The 25,935-nt window shown below is 44.5% G+C and overlaps 1 protein-coding gene and 1 long non-coding RNA gene across 3 annotated transcripts in view; one reads left to right on the top strand and one right to left on the bottom strand.

The window, feature by feature from the left end:
• SPIN1 (spindlin 1) overlaps positions 1–24,154 on the bottom strand; it is a 74,398-nt gene extending 50,244 nt beyond the window's left edge. The window contains exon 1 of one of the 2 annotated variants that reach the window (XM_023243216.2): positions 24,024–24,154. The gene's annotated coding sequence lies outside the window, so the exon portion shown is untranslated. Of the gene's footprint in view, positions 1–23,359; positions 23,458–24,023 lie in introns of those variants that run through there. The other variant, XM_023243215.2, reaches the window with a different exon arrangement.
• Positions 23,566–25,935, top strand: part of LOC111557583 — a 32,373-nt gene continuing 30,003 nt past the window's right edge. The window contains exon 1 of the long non-coding RNA XR_006588613.1: positions 23,566–24,404. This is a non-coding gene — a long non-coding RNA (uncharacterized LOC111557583). The remainder of the gene's footprint in view (positions 24,405–25,935) is intronic.

Here is a 25,935-nt window from a genome sequence, read left to right as displayed (position 1 = left end):
ATTTTTGATTTTGTTTCCCTTCCCTCTAGAAACATATCTAGAAAAACGTTGCTATGGCTAATGTCAGAAAACTTACTGCCTGTTTCTTCTTCTAGGATTTTGATGGTTTCGGTGTCACATTTAGGTCCCTAATGCACTGAGTTTATTTTTGTATATGTTGTACAGAAGTGGTCCAGTTTCATTCTTCTGCATGTTGCTGTCTAGATTTCCCAACACTATTTGTTGAAGAGACTGTCTTCTTCCCACTGGATATTCTCTCCTGGTTTGTCAAAAATTAACTGACCATGCAATTGTGGGTTTATTTCTGGGTTTTCTGTTCTGTTCCCCTAATCTATGTATCTGTTTCTATGCCAATACCATACTGATTTAATGACTATCACTTTGTAATATAACTTGAAATCTGGAATTGTGGTATCTCCAGATTTGTTTACCTTTTTCAAGACTGTTTTGGCTATTTGAAGTCTTCTGTGGTTTCTCACAAATTTTAGACTGTTCTGGTTCTGTGAAAAATTCTATTGGTGCCTTGACAGAAACTGCACTAAATGTGTAGATAGCTTATGGGTAGGATGGACATTTTAACAATTTTGTTCTTTCAACTCATGAGCATGGAACCTTTCCATTTCTCTTTGCATTATCTTCCATTTCTCTCATTAGTGTTTTACAGTTTTCAGAATACAAGTGTTTCACCTCTTTGGTTAAGTCTATTCCTAGATACTTTATTTTTCTTGGTGCAGTTGTGAATGAGACTGTTTTCTTAGCTACCCTTTCCAATGTTTCATTATTGGTGTACAGGAATACAACAGATTTCTGTACACTGCTTTTATATCCTGAAACTTTACTGAATTCGTTTATCAAATCTAGTACTTTTCAGTGGAGTCTTAGGAATAGTATCATGTCACTTACAAATAGTGAGAGGTTTACTTCTTCCTCACCAATTTGGATGTCTTTTTATTTTTGTCTGATTGCTGTGCCAAGGACTTCCAACACTATGTTGAATAAAAGTGGTGAGAATGGACACCCTTGTTTTGTTCCTTACCGTAGGGGAAAGGCTCTCAATTTTCCCCACTGAGGATATTAGCTGTGGGTTTCTCATATATGGTCTTTGTTATGTTGAAGTTATGTTCTCTCTAGACCTACTTTGTTGAGGGATTTTATCATGAATGGATGTTATACTTTGTCAAATGATTTTTCTGCATCCCACTGAAATGATCATACGACTTTTGTTCTTTCTCTTGATAATGTGATGTTTCACAGTGATTCTGTCGCAAATATCAAACCACCCTTGCATGTCGGTAGTAAATCCCACTTGATCATGGTGAACGATTCTTTTAATGTATTGCTAGATTCAGTTTGCTAATATTCCGTTGAGAACTTTTGCATCTGTATTAATGAGATATTAGCCTGTAGTTCTCTTTTTTCCTGGTGTCTTTATCTGGTTTTGGCATCAGGGTGATACTGGCTACATAGAATGAATTTGGAGGTTATCCTTCCCCTCATATTTTTTGCAACAGCTTGAGAAGAACAGATAGTAACTCTTCTTTAAAAGCGGTAGAATTCACCTGTGAAGCCATCTGGTCTTGGACTTTTTTAGGGGGGAGTTTTTTGGTTACCAATTGAATCTCCTTGCTGGTAATCAGTCTGTCCAAATTTTCTATTTCTTCCTGCTTTAGTATCGGTAGATTATGTTTCTAGAAATTTTTACTCATTTCTAAATTGTCCAATTTCTTGGCATATATATTTTCACAATGTTCTGTTAAAATGGTTTGTATTTCTGTGGTGTTGACTGCTATTTCTCCTTTCTCATTGATTTTGTTTACCTGGGTTCTTTTTTTTATTAATGAGCCTTGCTAGAGGTTTATCAATTTTGTTGATCTTTCCAAACAACCAGCTCCTGGTTTCACTGATCTGTTCTACTGTTTTTTTAGTTTCTACATCATTTATTTCTGCTCCAATCTTTATTGTCTTTCATTAGCTGAGTTTCCATTTTGTTTTTTCTAGCTCCTTTAGGTGTAAGGTTAGGTTGACATTTTTCTTGCTTCTTGAGATACTCCTATATTTCTATAAACTTCCCTCTCAGAACCACTTTTGTTGGATCCAAAGATTCTGGACCATTGTGTTTTCACTTCCATTTCTTTCCATGTAATTTTTTATTTTTATTTTTATTTTTCAGTTGACCCATTGTTTAGTAGCATCTTGCGTTACCTCCATTTATTTGTGCTCTTTCCATATTTCTTCTTGTGGTTACTTGCTACTTTCATAGCATTGTGGTCACAAACAAATGCATGGTATGACTTCGACTTTTTTTAATTCGTTGATATTTGTTTTGTGGCCTAATATGTGATCTATTCTGAAGAATGTTCCAAATGCACTTGAAAGGAATGTGTATTGTGCTGTTTTAGGATGTAATGTTCTAAATGTGTCTGTTAAATCCATCTGGCCCAGTGTGTCATTCAAAGCTACTATTTCCTTGTTGATTTTGTTTCAGTGACCTGTCCATTGATGTAAGTGGGTGTTAAAGTCCCCTACTACTATTGTATTATTATCGGTAACTTCCTTTATATTTGTTATTAACTTTTATGTATTTGGGTGCTCCTGCACTGGGTGCACATAGTTGTTCTAGCCTCTCGTTGGGTTGTCCGTTTTATTATTATATAGTGTCTCTCTTTATCTCTTATAACAGTCTTTGTCTTAAACATCTACTTTGTCTGATATGAGATCGCTACCCCAGTTTTCTTCTGACATCCATTTGCGTGATAAGTTTCTCCATCCCATCACATTCAATTTTCAGGTGTTTTTACGTCTGAAAGGAGTCTCTTGTAGGCAGCATACGGATGGGTCTTGGTTTTTTAATCCACTCTATCACCTTATGTCATTTGATTGGAACGTTTAGTCCATTTACATTCAAAGAAATTATTGATACATATTTGTTGCCATTTTCTTGCTTATTTTATGGTTACTTCTATAGATTTTCTCTGATCCATTCTTCTCTTGCTCTCTGTCATGGTTTGTTGGCTTTCTTTAGTGATATACTCGGATTCCTACCTCTTTAGTCTTTGCATATCTATTACTGGGCATTGCATGTAGTTACCATTAGGCTTGTGTATATCCTCTGCATGTAGCAGTCTTTATTGATGGTCACTTAAGTTTAAACCCATTCTTTACTGCTCTCCCATCTTAAGTATACAGTGTCATATTTTACATCATTATATGAATCCTTTGGTTTTTACAGAAATATTCATTTTCACTGTTTGGGGGTTTTTATTACTTTTCATGCTCTCCCTTATGATCTTTCCTTTCCACTCAGAGTCCCCTTTACTATTTTTTTTTTCAACGTTTATTTATTTTTGGGACAGAGAGAGACAGAGCATGAACGGGGGAGGGGCAGAGAGAGAGGGAGACACAGAATCGGAAGCAGGCTCCAGGCTCTGAGCCATCAGCCCAGAGCCTGATGCGGGGCTCGAACCCACGGACCGCGAGATCGTGACCTGGTCGAAGTCGGACGCTTAACCGACTGCGCCACCCAGGCACCCCCCTTTACTATTTCTTACAGGACTGGCTACTGAGCCCGTCATGAACTCTTAAGTTTTTGCCTGAGAAACTTCTTAGCTCTCCTCCTATTCTGAATGATGATCCTGCTGGATACAGTATTGTTGGCTACAGAAGTTTCCCTTTCAGCACTCTGAATACGTCATACCACTCCCTTCTGGCCTAAGTTTCTGCTAGAAAAAAAATCTGCTCACAGCCTTCTGCTGTTTCCGTGCATATAATGGTCTTCTTTTAGTGCTTTTTTTTGAGGGAGCATGCATGCAGGGGCCAGGAGGACAGAGAGAGGGGAGAGAATCCCAAGCAGTCTCCACGCTGTCAGCAGGGAGCCCAACACAGGGCTCAAACTCACAATGAGATGAGCTGAGCTAAAATCAAGAGTTGGGTGCTTATAACTGAGCCACCCAGGTGCCCCTTAATTTTTTTTCTCTACTGCCCTTTGCCATTTTAATTACTGTAATTGTGTCTTGGTGTACATCACTCTTGGTTTAATTTTTCTGTGGGATCTCTGTGCCTCCTAAATCTGGGTATGTTTCCTTCCCCAGACTCAGGAAATTTTCATTTATTCTTCAAAATATATTTTCTGCTCCCTTTTCTCTTCTTCTTCTTCTCAGATCCCTATAATGCACATGATATTATTCTTGATGGAGTCAGAATTCCCTAAGACTATTCTCAAGTTGCATAATTTTCTGTTCTCCTTGGCTCAGCTTCATTACTTTCCATTACTCTGTGCTCCAGATCATTAATTTGTTCCCCCCACTTCATCTCACCTATTTACTCCCCAGTGCATTTTTATTTTTATTGTGTTCTTGGTCTTTTTTTTTTTTAATCTCTGCATTAAGGATATCACTGAAGTCCTCTACTCTTTCCTCGAGTCCAGTGAATATCACTATTATCATTACTGTGAACTCCCACCAAGCATTACTTCCACTTGTTTCTTCACTTGGGTCTCTTGCTGTGGTTTGGTCCTTTCCTTCATTTAGGAGATATTTCTCTGTCTTCTCATTTTGCCTGACTTTCTATGTCTGTTTCTGTGTTAGGAGAATCGGTTACTTCTCTTTCTCTTTTCAGTAACAGCCTTATGAAGAAATCCTATTGTGCCCTGAAGTACAGGGTCCCCTGCTCCCCAGGGCCTGCAGCTTCGGGGAATGTCTCCTGTGTTGCGTGTGCCCTGCTGCAATGTCTTGGCCACTTCCTCCTTCAGTCCAGTTGTCTGCAGAGGCTCTCTGCCTATTTGCCTATCGTGAGTAGTTTGGTGCCCCTATTGTGAGCAGGGGTGGTCCACTTGGGAAATGAGATGTGCACCTGAACTAAGGTCCCACAAAATGTGCGGGTCAGGAGTTGACCAGGTTTGTGTTGGTCTTCTAGGGGAAGAGCCCACAGCACTGGGACTAAGGGGAGCACGACTGGGAAGGATGGATTTGCCAAAACATGGTGGAGGGTGGGGAGAAGTGTTGGTACAAGCAACTTAGGTTGTTGATTCCCAAAGGTGGCCATTTTTTATTCTGGGGGCAGGGGAGAGAAAGCATGCCTGTCAGCTCCTTTGTCCCCAGGGAGGTCTCCCTGTGATCCCTGTCTCCCCAGGCCACACTCCTCTGAGTTGAGCAAACCATTCTCCCCCCCGGCTGCCACCATTGTTTTTCCATCTACTGTTTCCACACTGCACCTGCTCAGGCTGCTGGTCATGCTACCTCTTTTAGGAGGGGGATTCTGCTTCCTAACACCACTCAGGCTCTCCCAAGCCTACTGAAATCCCAGGCCTTAAGTCCTACCGATTGTAAGAACTTAGGAAATTTGGCCCCTCTCGCTTTCAAAAGCAAATATTACTGGGGTTCGTCCTCCCTGTTTCTGGGCAACCTGGTTTCTGCCCTCCTCCTTGCTGCCAGCTCCCTACCCACCACAGCGTCTGTTTTGCTCCCGACTGCATCTTCACCCTTCCTACCTTCTTTGATGTGGCACGTTCACGACCTTTGGTCATGGAGTCTGTTTTGCCAATCTGCACGTTGATTTCTGGGCTATTTAGGTTATTTTGAGTGTTACCTCGTTGTATCCATGTGAAGGAGCTCCAGATCCTCCTACTCTGCCATTTTCCCAGCCAACTACCAAAAAGGTATTATTTTACACACATTTGTACTAGTAGAAATAATAAGGATGAAAAAAAAGTGACTATACAAAAAGATGGATACTTCAGTTAAAGAAAAAAGATACGAGGAATGGAGATGCACTGCTGTTAAAAGATGTTAAGGACTTTTATCCTTACCCCAGAATAAGAAAAAATAAATAAATAAATAACAGAAAAAAACAGCAAAACCTAAGCAGACATAGAAAGTTGTAGTAGGGTTGTGGAAAAGAAATCTTAGAAATTTTATGTTTATGTGTGGTCAAGCTAAGATTAAGATTTCAGTTAAAAAAAAAAAAAGAATTTTAATATCAAAAGAGCCCTAGTACAAGATTAGAATTTAGTTTTCTGTTATATAGACAAAGCTTTTTCTTAGACTACTGGTCTGCTCTTACATAAGAAATTATAATCAAAGATTTTTCCATGCCTTTAATGTAATATCTTCAAAGAACAATTTCCTGTGTTCCATATTATCTTTATCAGGTCTTTTATTCCCCAGAAAAATAACAGAATCTTCTCTATTAGAAGAGCTAAATTTGGGGGGGGGGGGGGTTACACGTATTTAGCACTGAAATCTCTTCACCACCACTGACTGGACAACCAAGTACTGCTTCACAGACCCATGATCCTGTCTGATCAAGTATTTTAAATACTTTGACATTTTTAAGAAACTTCCCCAAATCAAATTCTGAACGAGAAAAGAAAAACATTAATTTAACGATGTAACCTTTTGCTGGTGGAGGGTCTTGCCCCAGTACTGATGGCTGTTGACCCCGCAAGGAGGTGGCGGCTGTGGCATTTCTGAAAACAAGACAACTCTGAAGTTTGCCACGTTGAACTGACTCTTCTTTCAGGAGCAATTTCTCCAGCACTGATGCTGTTTGATAGCGTTTTTACCCACAGAACTTTTTTCAAAATTGGAAACTTTTTTCCAACTTCTCAAACCCTGCCAGCTGCTCTACCAGCTAAGTTCATGTCATACTCTAAATCTTTTGTTGTCATCTGAACAATCTTCACAGCATCTTTACCGGGAGTAGATTCCATCTCGGGAAACCACTTTCTTTGCTCATCCAAAAGCAGCAACTCCTCACCTGCTCAAGTTTTATGACATTGCAGCAGTTCCATCCCATCATCAGGCCCCACTTCTGATTCTAGTTCCCCTGCTGTTTCCACCACATCTTCCACTGAAGTCTTGAACCCCTCAAATCTACCCATGAGGGCTGGGATCAACTTCTTCCAAATTCCTGTTCATGTTGACATTTTGGTCTCTTCCTGTGAATCTAATGGCGTTTAGAATGTGAGCCCTTTCCAGAAGGTTTTCGGTTGACTTTGCCCATACCCACCAGAAGAGTCACGATCTATGGCAGCTGTAACCTTACAAAAGGTATTTCTTCGATAATAAAGTCAAAATTACTCCTTAATCCACAGGCTGCCAGATGGATGTTGTATTACCAGAATGAAAATATTAACCTCATTGGACATTCCATCAAAGTTCCTGGGTGACCAGGTGCACTGTCAATGAGCAGTTATATTTTGAAAGGAACTTTTTTTCCTAAGCAGGTCTTAACAGTGGGCTTAAAATGCTTAGGAAATAGGGGCACCTGGGTGGCTCAGTTGGTTAAGCGTCTGATTCCAGCGCAGGTCATGATCTCACAGTTCATGAGTTCGAGCCCCATGTCGGGCTCTGTGCTGACAGCTCAGAGCCTGGAGCCTGCTTTAGATTCTGTGTGTGTCTCTGTCTCTCTCTCTCTCTCTCTCTCTCTCTCTCTCTCTCTCTCTCTCTCTCTCTGCCCTGCCCCTGCTTGCACTTGGTCTCTCTGACTCACAAAAATAAACATTTAAAAAAAAAAACTTAGTAAACAATGCTATAAATAGATGTGCTGTCCCCACGCTCTGTTGTTCCATTTCTAGAGCACAGGCAGAGTAGATTTAGCATAATTCTTAAGATCCCTAAAATTTTCAAAATGGTAAATGAGCACTGGCTTCAATTTAAAGTTACCACCTGCCATTACCCTCAAACTAGTCGGTGTCTGATGGCATGCAACGACTTCTCTCCAGCTGTGAAGGTCATAGGTACCACCTTCTTCCACTAGAAGGCTGTTACACCTATACTGAAAATCTGTTGTTTAGTGGAGGCATCTTCACTAATCCTCTCAGCCAGATGCTCTCGATCACTTGCTGCTTCACCTTGTCCTTTTAAGGTCACAGAAACGGCTTCTTTCCTGAGACCTATAACCTCCACCAGCTTCAAACTTTTTTGTGAGGCTTCCTTACCTCCTTAGCCTTCATAGAATTGAAGAGTTAGGGCCTTGCTCGGGGTGAATCTTTGGCCGAATGGAATGTCGTGGCCGGTCTGATCATCTACGCAGACGACTGACACTTCCTATCAGCAGCAAGGCTGTTGCACTTTATCATTTGTGTGTTCACTGGAGTAGCACTTTTAACTTCCTTCAAAGACTTCCTCTGCAATCACAACTTGGATGACTGGTACAGGAGGCTTAGCTTTCAGCCCATGTGGGCTTTCACATGCCTTCTTCACTAAGCATAATCGATTCCAGCTTGTGATTGAAAGTGAGAGACATGTGACCCTTCCTTTCCACTGAACACGAAGAGGTCACCGCAGGATTATTTACTGGCCTGATTTCAATATTGCTATGTCTCAGGGAACAGGGAGGCCTGAAGAGAGGGAGAGATATAGGGGAAGAGCGAGCAAATAGAGCAGTCAGAACACACAAAACATTTTAAAGCTGACCATCTTATATGGGCGTGGTTCGTCGTGCCCCAGAACAACGACAACAGTAAAATCAAAGATTAACTGGTCACACATCACGACAAAAAAATGCAATAAAAATGTATGAGGTATTGTGAGGATTATCAAAATGTGACACAGAGACATGAAGTAAGCAAATACTGTTAGAAAAGCAGCGCCAGGGTGCCTGAATAGCTCAGTCAGTAGAGCGTGCAACTCTTGATCTTGGGATTGGGGGTTCAAGCCCAACGTTGGTGTACAGATTGCTTAAAAACATAAAATCTCTCGGGTTCCTGGGTGGCTCAGGAGGTTACGTGTCCAACTCTTGATTTCAGCTCAGGTCATGATGTCATGGTTGATGAGATTGAGCCCCTCACTGGGCTCTGTGCTGCCAACAGAGAGGCTTGAGATTCTCTCTCCTTCATTCTCTGCCCCTCCCCCACTACTTGCATATGCTCTCTCTTAAAATAAACAAAGCATTAAAACAAATAAATAAAATCTTCAACAAAGAGAAAAAAGGCACCAACAGACTTGTTCAACAAAGGGTTGCCACAAACCTTCAATCTGTTTAAAAAAAAAAAAAAAAAGCAGGGGCAGCTGGGTGGCGCAGTCAGTTATGCCTGATTTCGGCTCAAGTCATGATCTCACAGTTCGTGAATTTGAGCCCCACATCGGGCTCTCCGATATCAGCGCAGAACCTGCTTTGGATCCTCTGTCCCCCTCTCTGCCTCTGTCCCCCCTCTGCCTCTCCCTAGCTCATTCTCTCTTTCAAAATAAATACATACACTCAAAAATAAAAATAAAACAGTATCTGTGAAGCACAATAAAGCAAATCATGATAAAACAAGGAATGGCTATATTAAATTACATGGGAAGCATTATCAGATAAAAAGTAATACTGGGGAGCCTGGATGGCTCAGTTAAGCATCCAACTCTTGATTTCGGCTCAGGTCATGATCTCAGAGTTGATGGGATGAAGCCCCATGTGGGGTTCTGCCCTGACAGTGCTGGGACCTGCTTGGGATTCTCTCTCTCCCTCTCTGCCCCTCCCCAACTCTCTCTCAAAAATAAACACTTTTAAAGATCTGAAACGTCCTGGCACATTATAAGTCATAATTCCTGCTATTATCTTTAAAAACTGTATATCACAAAAATAACCAAAACCCCTTGTCAATTATATTATAATATCTCATCTGATCTTTAACCATCACCAAATTTTAAGTCTTTTATCACAGTTATTGTTTTATTCTGGTGTTTTTAGAAACCTATACCTGCAATAATGCTTTATCTTCGAGGAGATTCATGGAAAAGACCCTGACGAGTACTCTACAATAAAGATTTCTGAAACTCTTAAAATCATAAAACTGAACTGAGAGTAAGAATGTCTAAAACTCTGAAGTGAAAACTGATGAATTCATAAAACTGCTAATAAAAGATGAAGAATAATTACAGAAGATTAAATGAGCTGATAAAGATAATCATTAATTTTTATGACTTCATTTTAAACATTGCTAGCTCTTTAATATTTTGTTTTACCGATTTAAAGGACTCCCTTTTCTCCTCTCTTTAAGTTATCTACAGCTTAACATCAATTTCATAAAGTTTATCTTTACAACAAAGGTTGACGATATACGTTTCTGCGTGAGTTCAATAAGAATCTGTTCTCCTTACTCCTTGTAACAGGAAACAATTAGACAAGTCCTCAGCTAAACATTTTAGCCTAAAGAAGGTGTTTTATTTTTAAAAGCTTTTTTTTTTAATGTTTGTTTATTTTGAGAGAAAGAGAGAGAGAGAGAGAACATCCCAAGCAGGTTCGATGCTGTCAGCACAGAGCGTGGCACAGGGCTTAAACCCACGAAACATGAAATCATGACTTGAGCCAAAACCAAGAGTGGGTCACTTAACTAAGTGAGCCACCAGGCTCCCCTTGAGAGAGACTTTCAAAGTTCAATCTGAGACTCCTCACGAACAGTTCCACCAAGTGGATTTGAAAAGAGCCTTTATGGTCAAGTTGCTATTTTTGCTGCACTTATGTAAATAATCAAGCCAAGTTCATCAAAACTAGACTTAATTTGAAAAATCAGTCTTCCTGTTCTTTTCAACAGAAATAGTAATAATTATAAAGATAAAAATAATATTGAATAATACACCTTTCTGGATATCAGATTGTAGTCTGTTGTCTTTGAGGTGCTTTTTTTACCTGTAAACTGAACTGGTTCCCAAATTCTAGTTTCCTCCACTATTTGACTAGAACTCTAACATTTCCAATTTTCTCCCACTTTTTTGACATGGAATCACTACAAAACTAAAATTAATTTTCTTAAAGCCATATAAACTAAAGCTGGACAACCTGATATAAACTTCAGAGTAACTACAATTGTTCATGTGTAGACAGTCCTCATGCCCCTATGTGGCTGCTCATTAAGACCACCAGGGACACTCACACTGCAAACCAGGAACATCTGTCAGCTTGCCACTGCCTGCCCCTCATTCCATCTGAAGATGCTCAGAACCCTGTATTTAGAAACCTTAACTAGCTACTCACCAAACTTAGAAAACTGAATTTATAATTTGCTCGAACTACTAACCTTTTTCTTTTGTTACCAAAGAAATGCCTCATTAAATTACCTGATCGCTCACATCTTACAGAGGCCAAATTTAGGTGGAAAACCTGCCTCCAACACCACCCCCTGAAATACAATATCCTCTTGTTCATCCTGTCCTACATATTTTGAGAATAAGTGTTCGCTAGGACATTATGTTGTGCCTATGTAATTATTTTTTTAAAAAGTGTAAACTGACTTAGGTAAAACCTGAATCCAATTATAGTCCATTTATTTGATTGGTTAAATCTTAGCTCCTGGGAATCCCTGCTCTGGGGAATTTTTCAATCCTTGGCTCTTGTTCTCCTCACTATATTCTCTCAAAGGTTTTAAAACTATTTTTTTTTAACATTTATTTATTTTTGAGAGAGTGTACTCAAGTGCACGCACATGAGGGAAGGGCAGACAGAGAGGAAGAGAGAGAATCGCAAGCTATCTCCACACTGTCAGCACAGAGCCTGATGTGAGATTTGAGCTCACGAACCAGGAGATCATGACCTGAGCCAAGATCAAGAGTCAGATGCTTAACCGACTGAGCCACCCAGGCGCCCCTCTCTCGAAGGTTTTAAATGCCTGTTGGCAGCCACCCACATGACAAATGGTATCCATCAGGATCAAACAACTGGATGATATCAAAAACAATCACATGAATAATGACAACAGTGACTACATGGCCTCCAGCCTGATGACTCTACTAATGGAAACAGCAAATGTGCTTATTCTTCTGCCTGTCTATTTCAGCGGTAGTAATCAAGAATAACAGTATAATAGCTGGTCATACTGTCAGCCTGCTAAGCCAATGACCAAAAGGATGTAATTGTTAAAATCAAGGACAGGCAAAGACCAGCCTTGAGGATCCCCCATGCAGACAGAACCAGTTTACTCATGCAGGCAAAGCTTAATGCAGCTTACCAGGCAAGGCTAACTTGACCTGGATCATTACTTTCTTGTGCCTCTAAAAATTACAAGCAAAACTTGGAACGGTTTCCCAAGGTTGATACATGGTAACCACTGACTGATTCCATATTATTTAAGAGAATTCTAACATCATAACTAACCTCTGTGAATACAGTCACTGCCTTCTCACCATATAAGCTTCTTTATAACAATATACCTGTAAGCCTCATTCTATGTTCTGATTTGACCGTTTACAAACGGTCATTTTGGTGTGTGAGCACCAAACGTTTACTAATTACTACTTCAGTTATTCATTGGTCTTACTCTGGCTATTTTGAACCTTTGACACTATCAAAGAGCCAAATTTTCCAGAAATGAAAAAAGTACAATAAATTTAATGGAGACATTAACAGTAGCCTAATCTTATTAAAAATTAGTGAACTAAGAGAGACCAGAAGAAAATATCCAGAATGAAGTATGCAGAGGGTAAGAAACTGAGAGGGCTGGGGTGCCTGGGTGGCTTAGTCGGTTAAGCATCCGACTTCAGCTCAGTTCATGATCTCCTAGTTCGTGAGTTCAAGCCCTGCACCAGGCTCTGTACTGACAGCTCAGAGCCTAGAGCCTGGAGCCTGCTTAGGATTCTGTCTCTGTCTCTCTGTCTCTCTCTCTCTCTGCCCCTCCGATGCTCATGCTCTGTCTCTCCTTCAAAAATAAATGAGCATTAAAAAAAAAAGACAAAAGAGGGGCGCCTGGGTGGCTCAGTCGGTTGAGCGTCCGACTTCAGCTCAGGTCATGATCTCAGTCTGAGTTCGAGCCCTGCGTGGTGCTCTGTGCTGACAGCTCAGAGCCTGGAGCCTGCTTCAGATTCTGTGTCTCCCTCTCTCTTTGCCTCTCCCCTGCTCATGCTCTGTCTCTGTCTCAAAAATAAATAAAAGCATTAAAAAAAATTTTTTTTAAAAAGAAGAAAAAAATTGAGAGGGTCTAATATGCTTCCGGTGGATTCTTAAAAGGGGCGGAAGGAGACAGGAAGCAGAAAAACTTTAAAAGATGGTGTCTACGAACTTTTCAAAAGAATGAAAATTACTTTAGTACATATTTACTAAGAACTAAAAAACAAAATATAAATATATACCTAAACACATCACGGTAACATTGTTGAAATCCAAAGACAAAAATGTCTTAGAAGTCTTAAGTAAAAAAAGACAGTTTCCACTCATGGGAGCAAATATTAAACTGACAACATACATCTCATAGAGAAAATGAAGCTGAAGATGTAATTCAGTAACTTCTTTCAATGCCTCAGAAGAAAAACAAGTTAGGAAATTCTATACACATCAAAACTATCCTTCAAAATCAATTTGTGAAATTTTTAGCTAACATAATCAGAGAATTCACTCTTAGCAGCCATACAACAGGTGCAAAACACAGAGTATTCTTCGGGCAGAAGGAAAATATTCAAAGATGGGGGACTGGAATTACAGCAAGGAATGAAGAACAATAAAAAGGATAAATCTAAATAACTATTGATGGGGCGCCTGGGTGGCGCAGTCGGTTAAGCGTCCGACTTCAGCCAGGTCACGGTCTCGCGGTCCGGGAGTTCGAGCCCCGCGTCAGGCTCTGGGCTGATGGCTCAGAGCCTGGAGCCTGTTTCCGATTCTGTGTCTCCCTCTCTCTCTGCCCCTCCCCCGTTCATGCTCTGTCTCTCTCTGTCCCAAAAATAAATAAACGTTGAAAAAAAAATTTTAAATAACTATTGATTATACAATATTTTTAAGATAAAATAGATACAGAACTAAAGCAGCACAATAGTTGCAATGAAAATGAGATAAATGGAGTTTAAGTGCCCAGGAAATGGAGGATATACCCAAATATTATATTTTGAGAAGTCAAAGATGCAGGTTTTAAATAATTTCCAAGTTAATTGGGCGCTTGGGTGTCTCAGTGGGTTAAGCATCTGACTTCAGCTCAGGTCATAAACTCATGGTTTGGGAGAGCCCCACATTGGGCTCTCTACTGTCAGCACAGAGCCCGCTTCAAATCCTCCGTCACCCTCTCTCTCTCTGCCCCTCCCCTTCTCAAAAATAAACATTAAAAAATAACCTCCAAGTTAACAAAAAAATAAAAAACAAGGATCCAAAGAAAAACAAGAGAGAAAAGGGCACATTAAACAGGTTTAATAAAGAGAAAGCACGTATTAAGATTTAAACCCAACTGTGTCAGTTATTTTGTTAAATGTCAACAGACTGAATTTTCCAAACGTAAGAAATATTGTCAGACTAGGTTTTTTTTTTTTAATTCTAACTATACATTTGACAAAATAATCACTCAAAATGTAAGCACACAGAAAAGTATGAAAATAAAGGGTAAAAAGAGATAACAGACTGCATATACTAACCAGAAAAAAAAAGTGCAGCTATATTAATATTCAGCTAAGTAAACTTTATCTCTAACAATACTTTTTTCTTAAAGAGGAATACTCAATGACTTTATAAGACTCAACTGATGAGGAATATATACAACTACAAACATGTATGCACCTAACAACATATCCTCAAAATATATAAAGCAAAAACTATCAGAACTAAGAAGGAACAGACAAATGCAAGATCAGGGTATCAATACATTTCTCTTTCGAATCGATACATCCAGTAGAGTGAAAGAAAAAACAAGTAAAGACACAGAAGAATTTAACATGACTAACCAAGTTGAACTGGCAAATATAGGCAGTGCATCCAACAAATGCAAAAGCACATTCTTTCCAAGCACGCACTGGATATTTACAAAAATTCATCGTATGTTGGGCCATAAAGCAAGCTTTAAAATTTTCATAATAGTGTTCTGACTACAATGGAATTACAGTAGAAATATAAGTAGAGCACAGAGTATTATTACAGTAGTGAAACTACTGTGTATGACTCTGTTATCATGGATATATATCACATATTTATCAAAACTTCTAGAGTATACACCATCAGCAGTAAATCCTAACATAAACTATGTACTCAGAATGGTGATGATGTGCTAACACAGGCTCAGTAATTGTAACAAACAAATGTTCAATCTGGTGCAGGATATTGATAATGGGGGAGGCTGGGGACAGGGGCTGGGGGATCAGGAGATCCAGGAGAACTCAGTACTTTCTGCTCTGTTTTGTTGTGAACTTCAAACTGCTCTTAAAAATAAAGACTTATCTGTAAGGATAACCCCAGAAACCTTAGTTAAGAAAACTCAACACAAAATAATTCCCATTTCCCACCCCTGCCTTCCCACTCCTCTTCTTTTCTCCACCCTACCCTTCCTGTACTTCCCTCTGCTTTCTGCCCACTGCAGACACATAAAAGACCAGCACGGTAGGAAGCTGCATCTGGAAACATGATCACTGGCAAGAGGGAAGGGATATGGAAAATCTCACTACTGCTCTTAAAGTTTATGTGATGAATCTCTTCTGCTCCCATTTCACTGACCAAGATAAATACATGGCCACATCTAACTCAGGAACCAGAATGAGATACTACCATACACCCACTGAAATGTCTAAAATTACAAAGACCAACAATACCAAACACTGGTGAGGATGTAAAGCAACAAGGATTTGTTCACCGTAGTATGAACAGAAACTGGTATACCCACTTTGGAAAAGTTTGGCATTATCTACTAATATTGGACAGAACATATGACCCAGCAATTCTACTGAGTGTACTGAACAGTAAAGCATGCAAAAGAAACACATACCTGAATGTTCACATCAAGTCCACGCTCGTGAATCCTGTGACAGCCATGAAAAATGAGCCTCCTGAATCACCTACCATGGGGAGGTGCGCTACTCTGAACTCACCATCACCCTTCCCACCAGGACCACACTTCCCACAGGCTGTTTCTAGCCAAAGATCGGCCACAGGCAGAATACTAAAGCAGGCTTATTCCTGCAGGACAAGAGACTCCTGTGACTCCCAACTCTGGCTGGAAGACTCCTCACTGGCCTTGCTTAAACTCTCTTAAAACTACACTGCAGTCACCAGACTCTGCCTACCAAACATTCTCTATCCCTTTCTCTTCCATATGCAACAGACCAGCAAGGTGCTGACAGCACCCTCACATATATTTCCTCTGCTACATCTAAATGTGATCCAAACTTGCTGTCTTCTGGCTCTTTGGAGGCTTGAACCAACAGTCTCAAACCAGGAACAACCCAATATTCATCAAAAATGGAATGAAGAGCCATGAAAAGTACAATTCATACGTGAATAAAAAAAACAACTCTAGTGACCACATGGTTACATGAATGGCAATTCCACAGTTGGTGTGGATTAAACAACACCAGAATAAACCAAAGAAATTACTAGTAGTTGCAACCCAAAGATTAGTTTTTTTTCTTTCTTTTTTAAAAACATTTTTTGTAAGTAATCTCTACACCCAATGGTGGCACTTGAACTCACGACCCCAAGATCAAGAGCCACATGCTCTACTGACTGAGCCGACCAGGCACGCCCCACAAAGATTAATTCTAAATTAAGACCATTCCACAGACCTGCCACTCCAGGATCCAACTATCCCCACACATTTATGGATCCTGCAGTTCCCACTGTGATTTCTGACCTTAACAGTGACCAGAGCCCTCTAGGATCCTGGGGCTCCCTTTGCAGCTGCAGGGTAAGGCATGAGCACGGAATCCTCCCAGAGTGGGTGACCAGGCCTGTCACAACATTCCAATCTCCCTAAGCCTTTGGATGCCTTCTTCCTCCATGGTATACCAACAGTTCTGGCATCTCAGCTTTGCTTAGACAGACCACCTTTTGTTTGTTTCAGGCAATCAACCAGAACTCTAATCCCTCAAGCTACAACACTGATCCAGAACGTCTGCTGATGAGCCCACATCAACAAATACGGCCTAACCAACCTTCAGGTCCCTTCCACCATAATCCCACCCCCCTTAAGATCCATTCCCACAAATATTCCCCAGGTTCCTACCTATACAGTGGCAAACCAAACCATCTTTTGGGCCACACTCTGCACCTCCCACTTTGGGGCCTGCTAGGACCATCCCTGGGGGAGGAAAGGCAATTACAGGTTTTCCAGGCAAAGGGAGATGAAGTTTCTCACACAGGTGACAGAAACGCTGCTTCTACTGGCAAAGGAAGCCCAGCAGAATTTAGGTCTCTAACTTAATGGCAATCTGACCGTATGTCCCTAATCCAATTCTTAGAATCCCATCCTTTATCCATCAGTGCTCCTTACAAATTTAGAATTCAAGATGAATTTTTTACAGCAGTCACAGAAACTTTCAGGTCCCTTATGTGGAATCTGAGTTAAGAATTTAAAACCCTGAGCTCATCATTTCGCTTTGTAATGTTTTAACTTGGCTAGACTGAACCACATGCCCGGTTCTAGTTTGGGCGGGCCAGGGGAGAGTTCTCGTGCAGCACCTGTGGCTGCACACGTGCAGCCTGCATTCACTGCTCTTCTGGTCGCCCTCACTGACGCCAGGCAGACTCGGCCCTGCAAGGCTGCTGTGAAGGCTTGCCCTTCCCCCAGGTTCCCAGAGAGTCCTGCCCCCCGTACCACAGGTGCGGTGAGCTCCAGGACAAGGGCCCACCTTGTGCAGGGCACCCACAGCACCAAAGTCAGAGGCAACAGAACTGACACAACTTTCAATTCATCCTGTACAGCAGACCAGACATACCCACAAAGCACCTGGCCAACTACTGCCCAGGGCACGGGTTTGAGCAGTCACGACCCAAGCACCAAGCTGAATACTAGAAAACTAATCATGGGCAAAAACAGGAACAATTTCTGTTTTCACGAAACTCAACATTCTAAAGAAAATAAAAATTCATTACATTACATTCATTTACAGTATAATTTTGAGAAGAGCAGTAAGGTCAGCAGTGTCTCTAATAGGAGAACTTAACTACAGGGAAGTCAAGAAAAAACTCAAAAACTTCAGAAAGTTGATGGCTGTGGTAGCAGGTAATGGATATACAGAGTTCTCTGGACTATTCTACCTTATTACAAAAATCTGCGAACTCACACAAAAAGAATTTCGTGAAAAAGTGATACTTAAGACAAACTTTAAAGAAAGACTAGGGGAGTGCCTGGGTGGCTCGATCCCTTGAGCATCAACTCTTGATTTCGGCTCAGGTCATGATCTCAAGGTTCATGGGATGGAGCCCCGCGTCGAGCTCTGTGCTGACAGCCCTGGGCCTGCTTGGGATTCTCTCTCTCTCCCTCTCTCTCTCAAAAACAAACAGACTTAGGGAGAAAAAGAAAAAAAAAAAAAAAAAAACCTGGAAGAACTGAAACAAGAACCAAAACAAAACATTCCAGGCAGAAGAAAAGAACCAGTGCCCCGTGGTCTGGCGGAGAAGGTGCCGGGCACAGAAGAGCGACAGGCGTGGCTGGAGCAAGGAAAACAAAGGGAGATGTGACGCCCGTGAGGCGAGGCACAAACGATAAAAATTACACATGCCTGTGAGGTCGTGTTATGAAATTGTGTCCTTAAAGCAATGGGAAGCCACTGAGAGTCTTAAGTAAAAAGGTGACATAATCAGACCTACCTTTTTAAACTGGAATTTTTTGACACTAACAAAATTTCAAACATGTTTACCTTTTACCCAACAATCTCGCTATCTTAAAGCTATACCTGCAAAAACACAAAATAACAACACATCTACAAGGTTATTCCCTACAGCAGCACATATAACAGCAATAAAATACAAACAACCTGTGTTCACCGTTATGAAACTATAAGCACAAAAGAATGGAAAAGAGCTTGTATAAAGCAATCTCCAGAATGTATTAAATTAAAAAAAAAAAAAAAGAACAAAAAACCCCACAAAAAACAGAAAAGTGTTGAGTTCTACCTTTTGTTTAAAAAAGGAAAGGATATAAAAATATGCCAGTGCTTGTATCTGCAAAAACAAAACACTGGAAGAATAAACCAGAAACTAACAAAAAGGGGGCACGAGGGGAACGGTGCAGGAGACAGGAACGGAATGATGTGACCATACCTCCGTAACACGGCTTTGGCTTCTGAACTGTGTAAATGTTTTACATACTGAAAAAAAATACATTAAACAAAATGAACGCAATCATTAAGCACTAAAGATTTCGTGAAAATAAACCAAATTAATAATCAAATTGGTAAGAATCAGAAAGAAAATATTTTCAAATCATTTCATAATTCCAAATGTCTACTGTGCATCCTTATGTAGATATATTTTACGAACAAAAAGGACTATAATGAAATACAAACCAACACTATGCTGTTATTGGTGTTTCCAAACGTCATTTACACTGCAGGACAAAGGGAAGTAATGTTGCAAAGAATGCAAATTTTCAATGTTAGAGAAAAAAGGATGAACTCAAAGGAAAAGCCCTGAGTTGTTAAATAACGAATTGGAAATATCAATACAAAATCAAGTTGCATGTATTTCTCACATCTGTCTAATGAAAGTAGGGGCATCCCAGTAGCAATAAGGAAACACAGACCCAGATTTTGGTATCTAACTTCCACTCTCCAATAAAAGCAGCTGAAAGAACTGGCTGATAAAGAAAGCACAAAGTGAGTCATGAGCATCTGGTATCAGAAAGCAAGAAACGGTTCAAAGATTAATGGGGTGGCACCAAGGGAAGACACCCAGCTTGAAGGGACTGCATGGTGCCCAAGTTAAGACAAGCCGAGGAAAAAGAATGAGGACTACTTGATTAAAACACTGAATATACCAAAGCCCATGGGTCCACAGTGGTCTAAAGAGAAAAAGCAAAAAGAGCAACTCACAACAACCCAATCCTGTACGCAGGAAAAAGGACATTCTGACCACTTGTCAGGACCTAGATTAATTACTACGATTTAAGAATAAGACCAACTAGTATAAAAACATATGGACATGTAGATTCACATGCCTGTGACTACAGAGATCATTTATAGATACACACAAGGCCATATACATACACGTCCAAAAATTACCCATAGGCTGTAAGGATATAACTATAAACAAACTAAAACTTATTATAAATACAATCTAAGTTTTTTAAAAAGGTGTTCTGCCTTTCTAAAAGACAACACTACAATCTAACAACACCTAAAATGGCATAAAAAATATTTTACTAGTCTCTTCATTTACACTCTCGATATCTGGATAAAATAAACATATGCTGAATGTATCCCTCTCCCTCCACCTCCTCCACCCAAAACACTCATCACATTCAACATTCTAGTGACTCCAGACTGACTCCCCTTGTCCCAAATGACTTCATCCACCGCCTCCCACAGGCTGGACTAGAGATCCTGTGCTGGCAGATTCCTTCAGTCCACCTTTCATGCTGCTTAAAGCCTTCCAATGGCTTTCCCCGCCTACAGGGTAAACACCAACTGCCTGGATATGGTATGCAGAATTACGTCAAATCTAGCCCCAAATTCTTGCTACACAGAATGGCCCTGCCAAACTACAGCTGGTGTCAGCATCGGTAACGTCATCATCACCAGCATCGGTACCCACAGGGCACCTACTACGGGGACCCAGAAGTTTACACTTGATGAGGTAGGTGTTCTAACCCCATCTAACAGATAAACACACGCATAGGAGTAAATGCTAACACGGGGCAATCTTTGGTTGGGATTCAAATCCGGGATGGTCTCAAACACTCTCTGTGCACCTCTGCTGTGGCTGTCCTTCTCTGCTCTCCTGCTCTATACTCTTGATCCTTCTCGGGCATCGCCTTCTCTGCCAACTGCTCTCAGCATCAAATTCCCTCACCACATGCAGGCAGATCTTCCCCACCAGACTGAAAGGTCTGCAAGGGCACATCTTTATGTATTATGCCCATACAAGACTCGTTTTATTAAGAACAAAGATTCAATTAAAAACTGCATTGAATACTGGGGCACAACTTATCAAACTGTTCGCTTCAACATTAAAAATACCATGCAAAGTTCAAAAGCAGGAAGAAAAGGAAATCAACAATGACTGGCAGGGGCTGTTGCATTTCAGGACTGCACCGGGAACCCTACAAATTCAGTTAATGCTCAAGATGGCCTCGTGTGACAACTCAGAAATGGCAAGTTCAAAAGGCCAAGAGGTGGCGGGGTGGGAGTGGGAATCAGTTGTGTGGCTTCAGACCAGGACGGAGTGGGGCTGGATTTCCACCCAGACACCACAGAGTTGAAGGCCACACTATCTCCATGGCCAACTCCAGAGCCCACAGCCTTCTCACAACACCATAACGTCTGCCAAATTGAACAACATACTTGGGCAAAATAGTTGATTCCCTCTTCCAAGTTCTTCTCATTCAAGGAACAGGGAAAGAAAACATTTAATTAAGCATCAATAAACATAAGCAAGTATTTACGTAGATATGTATTAACTGCTCTTTCTCAGCAAATTAAGATCCTGTTAACAGCTAAACCAAAAGAAATACTCAACAGCATTATTTTTAGTCTCTAAATAACCCATGTGATTAATTCTTCAGATACAGCATCCCTACCATGTAATTTTAATGTACCAAGAAAAAACTGCTAACAATTAAGAAGTACAGTGGGTGAAGCTGCAAATGATGGACAATCAAGTAAATCACCGGAAACTGAAAACACTATTAACAAATTTCTCAACTTAAGACTTCAGGTTAATAATTCTCGTATCTTATGACTAAGAGCCAAATTTGAGATACTGCCATAAGAGGCACAGGCACACACAAACCCCATCAGCGTCCCAGTTCACACTTAAGGGACAGGTACCATTATCTAAGACGCTCTGTATGGACAGCAATGACCAACACTTCATCGTCACCTGAATTTCATGGGTGTTAACAAATGTTCCATTAAAAACACATCAAAAAGAGATCTGCCACCGACCATGGGAACAGTACTGCAGTATTTCTCAAGGCCCTTAATTCGATTAAATGAATTGTGACCCTAATGGAGGGCAAAACACAGCACTGTTTCCCAAATTTAGGTGACCAAGGAACCCTCTGTTTTTCCTGTAGTATATCTTAGATCTAGAGTCACAGAGACACTACCTTAAACAACACTTCAGATATTCCAAAACTAAGTAAATGCCTTATTCTGAATTGGTAACTAAGGGTACTGTCAGAAGCAGTAGTGCTGGAATTTCTGGGATTTATCCAAAGCTTTAAAAAATATATACACATATATAGACAAATATATATTAAACATAGAGAACTACAGGCCTTTTTTACCTTCCACATTTCACAACATCTTAACAGTAACCATTCCGCTACTCAAGACCAAAACTAAAAACATTCTATTTTATTTCTCACTAAAAATTAATACCTACTATCCATAATTTTGACATAAACATTGTGCGACCTTTACTCGTTATCAAGTCTAATAACGAATGTTTTCTGTAAACTCCTGGCTCTTCCAATTTCGGGGTGTCTGCCCATCAGCCAAGGCTGGGGGAAGGAACTGAGGAGGTTCCTGGTTGATGTGACCCCATGTGAAGTGTCACCACCTCTAAAAGGATGCTCACAACCTCTAAGAGCATTCTCAAACTCAACCTGCCCCGGGATACACCACCAAGGGCAGGCTGGATTTCAATTTCCTAACAAAAGCTGTGTGGAAAGCAGTCACAGCCCTCTCCCTCCACCCTTTCCAGACCAGAGTTCCTTCCAGAAAATTCCAACACAGGAAAGTTACAGGTGTTCACGTCTCGGAAGGTATGTCGTCTCCAGCTGCCGTGGCGTCACACGCTCGAGTGTGCCCGGTGCCGCCTCCTGATGCTCCCGCTAGCGCAGCCCCTCCACCCGCGTATCCCACCCCGACGTGCATGGAAACTCCCGCTCCGACCCCAGGTCCCCCAGCGCACGGCACGCGACACCGCGTCCGCACGACCCCGCTGCGTCAACATGCGTGGTGCGCCCCCCTTGCGGCCGCTCCCACCGGGGCCCCCAGAGCCCACCCCGAGCACTGCGCAGCTTCTGCGTCGCCCCATCCATCCCGGCGCCCGGGGCGCAGCGCGCTCAAGGTCACTCGGGAGGCTGGGGCGCGAGGGGCGGCCCCGGGCGGGGGCGGGGGGGGCGACCCGAGACCGCAGCGCCCCGCCCCTCCCCCCGCCCGGGAGGGGGGGGGGTCCCGTCCCGCGCCACGCCCGGCCGATTATGCAACGCTCCTGCGCCCCGCCCCCGCCGCCGCCCCCCGCCCGCCGGCGCCCAGGCCTGCGGAACAAAGCGCGCGGGGCCCGCGGCCGGGCGGGCCGGGCGGCCGCCATGTTGGCGGGGGCGGCGAACAAAGGCGCGCGGCCGGAGCCCGAGGCCCCCCACCCGAGGCCCGGCCGGCAGGGGGCGCTGTGCAGGCGCCGCCCGCGCCCGGACAATGCACCGCGGCCCGGCCGCCGCTCCCCGGGCTCCGCCGCCGCCCCGCAGCGCGCCCCGCCCGCGCCCCCCTCGCGGCCCTCGCTCTCCACCCTCCGACCCGCGACACGCGGGCCTCACCTGCCGGCCGCCGAGGCCGCCGTCCGCAGCCCACGGGCCCCGCCGTCCCGCGCCGCACTCCCGCCCCGGCCCGACCGAGCCAGACGGCGCCGCCCCGCCCCCGCTCCGCTCCGCGGCCGCCGCCGCCCGCCCCCGGCCGCACGGCGCACGCGCACTGCGCTCGCCGACTGCGCCGGCCGCGCCGCCCGGCCCCGGCCCAACGGGCCGCACTGCGCAGGCGCCGCAGACGGCGGGCGGGGTCTGGCGGCAGGGCGGAGCCTAGAGGGCCTCGGGGCGCGGCCTGGAGCCCCGAGCGGATCAGGGGCAGCTCACCTGCAGGCGGGGCGGGGCCTGGCGCTGCAGCGGTACACGGCCTGGGAGCCGGGCTAGGCGGGAGGCGGGACTGGGCCTGGTGCGACTCACCAGGCCGCGAGGCGGGGAAGAGGCGGGACGGAGCGCGACAGGGCCTGGCGGCTGGGTGGAGCCCGGCGGGCGGCGGGCGGGGCCTGGGGCTGCTCACCTGGCGGCGGGTAGGGCGGGCCGGACGAAGCTGGACCTGGCCCGGCGGCCGGGCGGGGAATGGCGCCACTCACCCGGCGGTCGGGCGGATGCGAAGGGACGGCGCGGGACGGGGCCTGGGGGCCGGGAGGGGCCCAGCGACCGGGCAGGGCTGGGAACTGCTCACCTGGCGGCGGGGCTGGTGCGGCTCTCACGGGCCTAGTGGGCGATGGGGTCTGGCGCCGCTCACCTGGCAGCTGGGAGGGCGGGACGGAGCAGGGCGGGCCCGACGCCGCTCTCTCCCGGTGGCGGCGTGGGCGGCCGGGGCGGGGCCGGGCGGGGCTCTCACCTGGTGGCGCCGGGGGCAGCTGGGCGGGGCCCCGGGGCGGGCGCGCGGGGCCGGCCCCCAGGTGTGCGCCGGGAAGGGGCGGTGTTCGGGGCGTCGAGCCCCGGGAGCCTGGGGCGCCAGGGCTCGCGCCGGAAGTCAGGCATCCTGGGAAGTTTCGTTTTCGTTCAGTGGGAGGACTTTCGCGGATGGACCTGCCCTCCTCATTCTTGGATCTAAGCAGTAAGTCGTCCTGCAGCGCGCACGCCGCCGGGGTGGATGAGGCCGGGTACGGTGGTAGGGGCGTCCGCGGGCTGAGCCGTGGCTGCGTTGACACTGGCCACACGCCAGGTAGGGCGCCAGCCCCAGCCCGGCCCGTTCCCCGTGCGCGGACCCGCGGCCGGGCCTCGCCCACCCACCTGCCCTGCCGGGAGGGGGAGGGGCGCTCTGCGGACCGGGGTCCCGTTCGGACCAGAACCGGTTCTCGCCCACCCACCTTCTTCGCCGGGCGAGGGAGGGGCGCCCTGCGGACCCGGGTCCCGGTCCGACCAGACCCGGGCCTCGCCCACCCACCTCTGTCCCGCCGGGGATGGGGGGGAGGAACCCGGGCCTTGTCCACCCACCTGTGACCTTGAGAACCCAGCCCCCGACACACACAAGAGAAGTAGCCTAGCTCTCCTCCGAAATTGGGAACCAGGCGTTCCCAAGGTCGCTCGAGAACTCGTTTGACTTGTTTTACCCAAGATGCCCTTTGAGTGTTTTGTTGTTTGTTTGCGGGAGCATGGGGAGAGGAAGGAAAAGAGAAACAGTTTTGACTCCTGATGAGATGAGTGCAGGATCTGAATCCTGGGTCTGAACCCCAACCCCCACCCCCGCACTCCACCCTGGAGCTCTGTGCGCACAGTCCTCCACTCTCCGGAGCTCTCCCCTCCCCCACCCCGGCCCCCCACTAGCGAGGTGTCTTCGAGCAGGGAGCGGGGCACAGAGACTTGGTTCCTCGAGCGCAAACGGGCAGCCACCTCGTAGTAAACCGCCTCAAGGACTGCTGTCAGGTCGGATGACAGGACTTTTGGAGAACACGCTAGGCTCTCACGTGCGGCCCAGCGAGCTGCTAGTTAGCAATGCCCTCTGGGATTTTACTGGCACCTTCTTCTTTCCTCTCAAATAAGACTGATATGTGCCTGCTCAAGCAATTAAAGCTCATCTCAGGTGACACACTTGGCGAGCACAGGGAGTTCACAGGCCAACTAGAGGGCCAGTTTAGACACAAATACGGAAGCGTGTCGCTGTGCTCAGCAGTGGGGATGTGTTGAAGGGTTGATGCTTTCACTTGTGTTTCACGTGCATGGAGCACATCAGGAGCCCAGAGGAACGGGAAAGAGGCAGGTGCGGAAGAGTCCACTGGTTGGAACACTGCAGTGGCATCCCCTGGGTTTCTCCACCTTGCCACTATGGACATCTGAGGCTGAGTAATTCTTTTTTAAGGAGGATGTTTGGCAGCGTCCCTGGCCTCTACTGACCAGATGCCCTGAGCACACACCTTCCCCAACATTTTGACAACCAGAAATGTCTCCAGGCAAAGCTAAATGTGTCAGCCCATCCCCTCCCTCCTGGAGAAGTCCTGGTTTAAATTTTGCCTCTAGCGATGGTCACTGGGAGACAATGCACAGGCCAGGGAGGTGAGCCACCCTATGTCTGCTAGGGTGGCACTTCCAAGGTACGCAACCACCATTCCTGCCAGAAGTATCTCACCCCCGCCCCTCAGAAGCCTTGC

The sequence above is a fragment of the Felis catus genome, chromosome D4 (genome assembly GCF_018350175.1).
Source record: "Felis catus isolate Fca126 chromosome D4, F.catus_Fca126_mat1.0, whole genome shotgun sequence".
Taxonomy (NCBI): Eukaryota; Metazoa; Chordata; class Mammalia; order Carnivora; family Felidae; genus Felis; species Felis catus.
The sequence above is the reverse complement of the archived record's forward strand: the minus strand, read 5'-3'. Positions and strand labels throughout refer to the sequence as shown.